Source organism: Lissotriton vulgaris, chromosome 5 (assembly GCF_964263255.1).
Source record: "Lissotriton vulgaris chromosome 5, aLisVul1.2, whole genome shotgun sequence".
Taxonomy (NCBI): Eukaryota; Metazoa; Chordata; class Amphibia; order Caudata; family Salamandridae; genus Lissotriton; species Lissotriton vulgaris.
Window position 1 is genome coordinate 691030457 of NC_141693.1, and position 6000 is coordinate 691036456.

General features: G+C 45.4%; 1 protein-coding gene across 1 annotated transcript in view; it reads right to left on the reverse strand.

Moving 5' to 3' along the window:
* MACROH2A2 (macroH2A.2 histone) overlaps positions 1 to 3256 on the reverse strand; it is a 140633-nt gene extending 137377 nt beyond the window's left edge. The window contains exon 1 of the mRNA XM_086922127.1: positions 3193 to 3256. The gene's annotated coding sequence lies outside the window, so the exon portion shown is untranslated. The remainder of the gene's footprint in view (positions 1 to 3192) is intronic.
* Between the last annotated feature and the right edge of the window lie 2744 nt (positions 3257 to 6000).

Genomic DNA, 6000 nt, shown 5'->3' on the forward strand with positions numbered 1-6000 from the left:
CTTTGCTCTCAACATCCTGCTTTCTAAAGTTTCTCAATGGGCTTCAGTGGAGCATGCCTCCTGTTGGAAGTCTCAGGGCCATCAAAGACTTCACCTGTAACACCTGGGATCCTCTGCTGAGAGCCCTACGTGCCAAGTGGGGCCAACTCCAGTTCCTGGGCCCTTGGAAGTGAGTTTCAGTGCTGCCGGAAGAACCAGACAACAAGTGATTCAGAACTGGCACCTGTCTGCAACTCTGTGCCATTGTCTGCACCAAAGCAGTGGTTCCCACTCTACGCAATGACTGCAACTTACAACACAGGCTTCGACAGCGCTGCAATGCATTCAAAGAACCGCCAGGGCTAGTGTCCTGAGCACCGTGCCACCAACGTCCATGACTTATCACTCCGTTGAGGCCCCGTGGTTTGACGTAGACTCCATGAAACCGCAGCCTCGCAGCTTGACCAGCAACGCCTCATCGACACCGCACAGCAGTAAGGAACAGTGTGTTTTTCTCGGTAACTGCTGCATCACCTCCCCTGCGTCCTGCAACGTCCCCAGGCATCAGTGACTCTGCACCACTGCATCACTTGCTTCAGTTCCGCCTCACCTCCTTAGTGCAACGCACTATCCTCAAGTGCAGACATTCCAACAACCTTCTAAACAAGTGAGGAGTACTTTTACGGTGTTTTCAATGTGTTACTGCGTGTGTGAATACCTTACATATTGCCTCTTGGGATAAGCCCGGAGACCAGGTTGTTCTTATTTTGTAACTTACTGACTGGGATTGTGGGTTCCTACTTTGACTGGGTGCAAATCACTGCCAACTAGAGACCCCACTTCTAACAGTCGCTCAAAAGGATCAAAGTTACAAAAAAAGTGAGTTGCCGTACCGTGGAAGACCCTCTCCTCTGCAAAGGTTGACTAGTAAACGTTTTCCCCAGACTTAACCTGTGTAAGTAAACATGACAAAATAAGAATAGGCACAATATTTTAGTAAACCAAGCCACATAATTTGGTCCTTCCCGGTCACATAATTCAGGTGGCCCTAGGTATAATTAAAGGACAAAGGCTTTTCTGAACGGGTTACGAATTACAGCTTTTAGCTCGCGTTATTTTTCATGGCACTTTCACAACCATTTATATTTTTCAAAAATGCTCAGGGTACCAAAGTGTACAGGTGACCAGGCGACCCCGATTCGCTGGTCATTCCCCTTTTGTTTACCATCTGTCCTAACAGATTTCAGAATATTAAACACGTCCGGTTTTCAGACGCCTGAACACAGGAAGCAAGTTTACATGTGTTCCGATACTTACTTAATTGGTTAGCTGTCCTCAACCGAAAACTATTTAATTAGCACAGAAGGTGGTGTGAGCATACAATGACCTCTTAGTGCCTCATTGTTTGTATATTCCATGTTGATTGCAATGTTAATTAAGCATTTCCATGTCGCCCACGGATGCAAATAGTAGTCCTATTTCTATGTTTGTGAGAAGTCCTCGGTTTTGGTTTTAAAAAAATCAAGTCGCCCTTTAAGTGCCTGCCGTTGGTTGCAGTTTCGCTTTCTAAATTATCACAGTATTCAAGTCCGCGGTGCTAGAGAACTACTAGCAAATAACATAATAGTAAGTAAATCGCCGTCAATTGCGAAAAGTGCTAATTTGCGACTGGCAGCACCAGCTGTCCGATTTGGCGAAATGATGCTCTTAAAATGAGGCATCATGTTAGAGAAAAAAAAAAAAAAGAATCCTATAACACGATAAATCATTGTGAGTTATTTTACTCCCCAAAATAATCTTGGTTAAAATAATTAACATAGTTGTTAAGGTGGTATGAAAAGCACCGTTTTAAATGTGACTAAATGGACATTTCAACTCTGAGACACTGACGCGGTTAAAACGCACAACAATAAGCAGAAACGGGAAGTGTAACGCCAGCGCACAATCACACCACCAGTCTCGCTGCAATCCGGAAGAAGTCCGCCATGACACAATGGGTGAACGACAGCTACTGCAATGACCCCTGAGGCCGAGATGAGGGCCAAGTGTTCCAGCTGAGCTGGCTTGAACTATCACAGTACGATTAAAATACATACTTGATTTGACAAATACTGCTTGTAAACGAGAGGACTAGAAAATTGATCTAGGCAAAGTATTATATACCCGCCGTTCGCGTGGAACGCACAGCATCTTGTTCTTTGCCAAATGTATTTTTACTTTAAATTCTTGTTTGTATAGAGGTAACATGGGTCCGTCCGTCCAATGTGCCCCTCCCCCTCTCGACGCCGCCTATAACCTCGAAAATGGAGTCTGTTGGAAAGGGGGGGGGGGGGAGAGAAAAGAGGTAGTATCAGGTTTGGGATAAGCACGAAACTGATTTTTTGTTTAATTCAAACAATCTAGAGAAAGAAAACAAAAACAGACCAAATGAAAGAACGGCGAGTTTGTTTAGATCGCGGATCGAGGGCTTGTTTATTGTTTGAGGTCACAACGAAAAATAAACTCAGATTACTGTAGGTGGTTTGCTTGAAACGCGATGCAAAATAATTTGCGAGCATAATTAATACGTAAAGCCCAACCGTGGCGCGTCATTTTATTTTTTGTAATGAAAATAAATGCAGGTTCGGCTAGGCCACGGAGGAGGCGGGGTTGAAAAGCGGGAGGGGTGAAGAAAACAAACTATTAAAAGGGGTATACTGTAAAAGAATAAAAGGTGTCGCATCGCAAGAAGGGAGGGGGTCGGGACGGCTGTATTTTATCGGTTCTTATTGCTGAGTGGGCCTCAGGCTGTACCTTCCTTTACGTTAAGAGGCGGGAACAGTATGCATGTGTGCAGCAGAGGAGATGGCGCCCTCCATTCGGACCTCCTTTGGGGGAGGACAGTTCACAAAACCCGCTTCTGCATCAAACACAACCCACTGCTAATGAGTACGTAAAATATCACGCCCTTGAAACGATATGACAAAAACTATTAAAGCACACACATTTTCACGCACTTGCAATCGCATCTTATTGTGGAGGAAGCGACGTACTCAAAGCAGCTAGCATGTCATTCATTGGCTAAACACAACCCAGTATTGGTTTCTGAAGAAGAGCACAGGGAGCATTTGTTCGTTTTTGGTTTAAAAAAAAAACAAAGTTATTTAGATCTGCCCCAGTGGACGCGGCCTACTGTTGTGAGCACAACATATGGTGAGGTATTTTTCTACTTACAGGTTAAGTCGACGCTGCACCTTATCCGTTTCGAACCCTTCCTCGTCCTTCTCTTTCCTTGTTCTCTGTTTAGATTGCAGGCAGCTCGGATAGTAGGAGGCGGTAGTGAAATGGCGGGCAAAGGAAAGGGGAGGGAATATAGGTGGAAGGGGCTGCCCCTGCGAGTACAGCGGTTTTAACAGGCCAGTACATTTCATACGTAGGGAAATTACCAGTTCCCTTTTTTTATTTGGTAAATTTATAGCGCCCTTTATTTCGAAAGTTTAACATGAATTGCTCACTGAAATGCAAGGTATCATGACTTCAGAACTCCGCAACTCCCAAATAAACTTATACGAAGACGAAAATAAACACATTTTTAAAAGCTAATGTAGACGACTCCTGGCCAATATTTTATCGCCATGACTGATATTTGTGCTTAAGAACGTAAAAGACATTAAAAAAAATCAGCACTAGCCGTTTCCCTCTAAACAACGCACCAAATATAAGAAGGGATCTTATCAAAAGCATTTTAGGACCGTCGAAACTATCTTTAAATTATTTCGAAAGCAAAGGTGGGCCTTACTCTGCTAAACTCCAGTTTCTCAGCACATGAACACATGGCTGTGTTTTTTTTTTTGAGAAAAGGTGGCAAACTCGGACGCAAAGAGATACAATAAAAAATGTTCTATCACATCAATAATTTTCAATTCTTTTAAGGACATGGATTATGCTTCTCTTTCTTTATCTACTGAACAAAGGAAAATACACTATATTTCCCATGAGCCCCACATCCCATATTCCACTAATCAGGCCCCACACAACCCCTAAATAACGTCCTGGAACAATTATCCTTCCTCTTTCTTTGCGATACCAGTGATGAAGCGGGAAGCAGGGGGGGGGTCATATAACATCCCACACTAACCTTTACATTTCTATAGGAAACGTAAATACTATAATGAGGGTCCCATAAGTCATTATCCTTTCTGTTAGCAAAATCAAAGGTCCTCCAATGGATATTTGGTAGAGCTAAAAGGACCAAGTAGAGAAATCAGGGAACTATTCCTTCATGAGGACCTTTAATGAAGAAACAGCTATTCAATAAAATACACCACAAATACATCAATAATATAACAAATGTTATCCTAAAAATGTCATGACTCAGAAAATAACGACAGACTCTGGGGCATATTACCAAGCAATAGCGATAATTATCGCTATTGCTTGGTTAGAGACAAAAATTTATCGCAGATAAACCTTGGTTATCGCAAATGCGATAAAAATCGTCCGCAATGCATGAATATCGCTGAAAAGTCAGCGGTATTCATGCATTACCGAGCTAATGCTCTTAGCCATGTTATCCACTTCCCATTGGATAACATGCTTAAGAACTGCTCAGGGCAAGTGTTAGCTTTTGGAGATATTTGTGCTTAGCGCGAATATCTCCAAAAGTTGGTAATAGGAGATAGCGATGTTAGCGACTGTTTCCGGTCGCTAACATCTTGGCACGCCCACTTTGCATGTCATTAGTGATAAATTTCTCTGACATGCAAAGTGGGGCCCAAGATGGTCGCTATTGATCCAGTGCTCCTAAAGAAAAACTGTCTCACTAACGTTACTTATCTCCACAATACTCACCATTAATCGCTCAGGAAAACATGGCGGCCGCCGGCTAGGGCAGGTCGCGTCTCTCTAGCGGGGCTCCCGTATCCCAGTGGAAACGTAGCGGAATTCAGCAGGACATGAACCTTATACCGCTTTGACTTGCCTGGGTGTTCTGGGTGTTCTTTTGGTCTCTCTCCTCTTTTTGTCCGAGTGCCCCTGCTTTTGCTTTAGCCTCTCAGGATATTGGCGCGGTGAGCAGTGTTGTGCGGCTCTGCCCGCCCCAGACTGTCCTGCCGCTTGTGATTCTTTGGGCGTTCTTGGATCCCTTCGGACGCGGCCCAAGGTGTTGTGAGGTGGCATTTGCGGTGATGTCCGTGGCAGGCACCCACCTCAGAGTTGGCCTTGGGCTCGGCAGTTCAGCAGGTCGGCAGTTTCAGCGAGGTCAGGTCGGAGTAAGGAGTGAACGCCTACCCGGCGGATGTGCGGCTTTGGGGACCTACCTTCCACCTCTCTTCCCCGGTGGGCCGAGGCAGCCGTGGAGCTGCGACGGAGTCGCAGGGCGGCGGCTCGTGGGAACCTCGAAGGCAGCGGCAGTCTTCTTCATTCATCCCAGAAGGGCTCAGTCGCGCTGAAGGTAACGCGACCGGGGATTGAGCCCCCTCGCATTGATAAATTAAAATCACGGACAAGGCGCCTTAAACTCAAACCTGAGGTAAGGGCAGCAACGGAGGAAGGAGCAGAACGTGCAGTGGCTATCAGCAGTGATCTGGATCTACTTTCAAGTAAGGTGACTGGGCGGGGGCGTGGGGGTGCCAAAGCTATTACTATTACTGGGGGCGGGCTCAGCGAAACAAGGGCTATAGACACTGCAGACACCAATATAGACACTGTTATTGCTGGCTAAAACTAAATGGAGCCCCTTTAGTGACCATAACCCTCTCGTTCTGGAAATAAGACACACCTGTGGGGCGGGCAAACCCAAAGGGGGGGGGGGGAATTAGCCTCCAAACAACAGATCAGGGAAGGCTACTTAAGTGGGCAAGGGTAGACTCTCAAGAGTTTTATAAATCTCTTGTCCAAAATGGAAGAAAAGAGATAGGAGACTGTCTGGACCCCCTAAAAGAAGGTCCAGAATTAACGGAATCCTTCATAACCCTTACAAGCATAGTGGATAAAATGCTGGAAGTCAAAGGCCTGAGGAAAGAGCAGAAGAACCCACGCTGG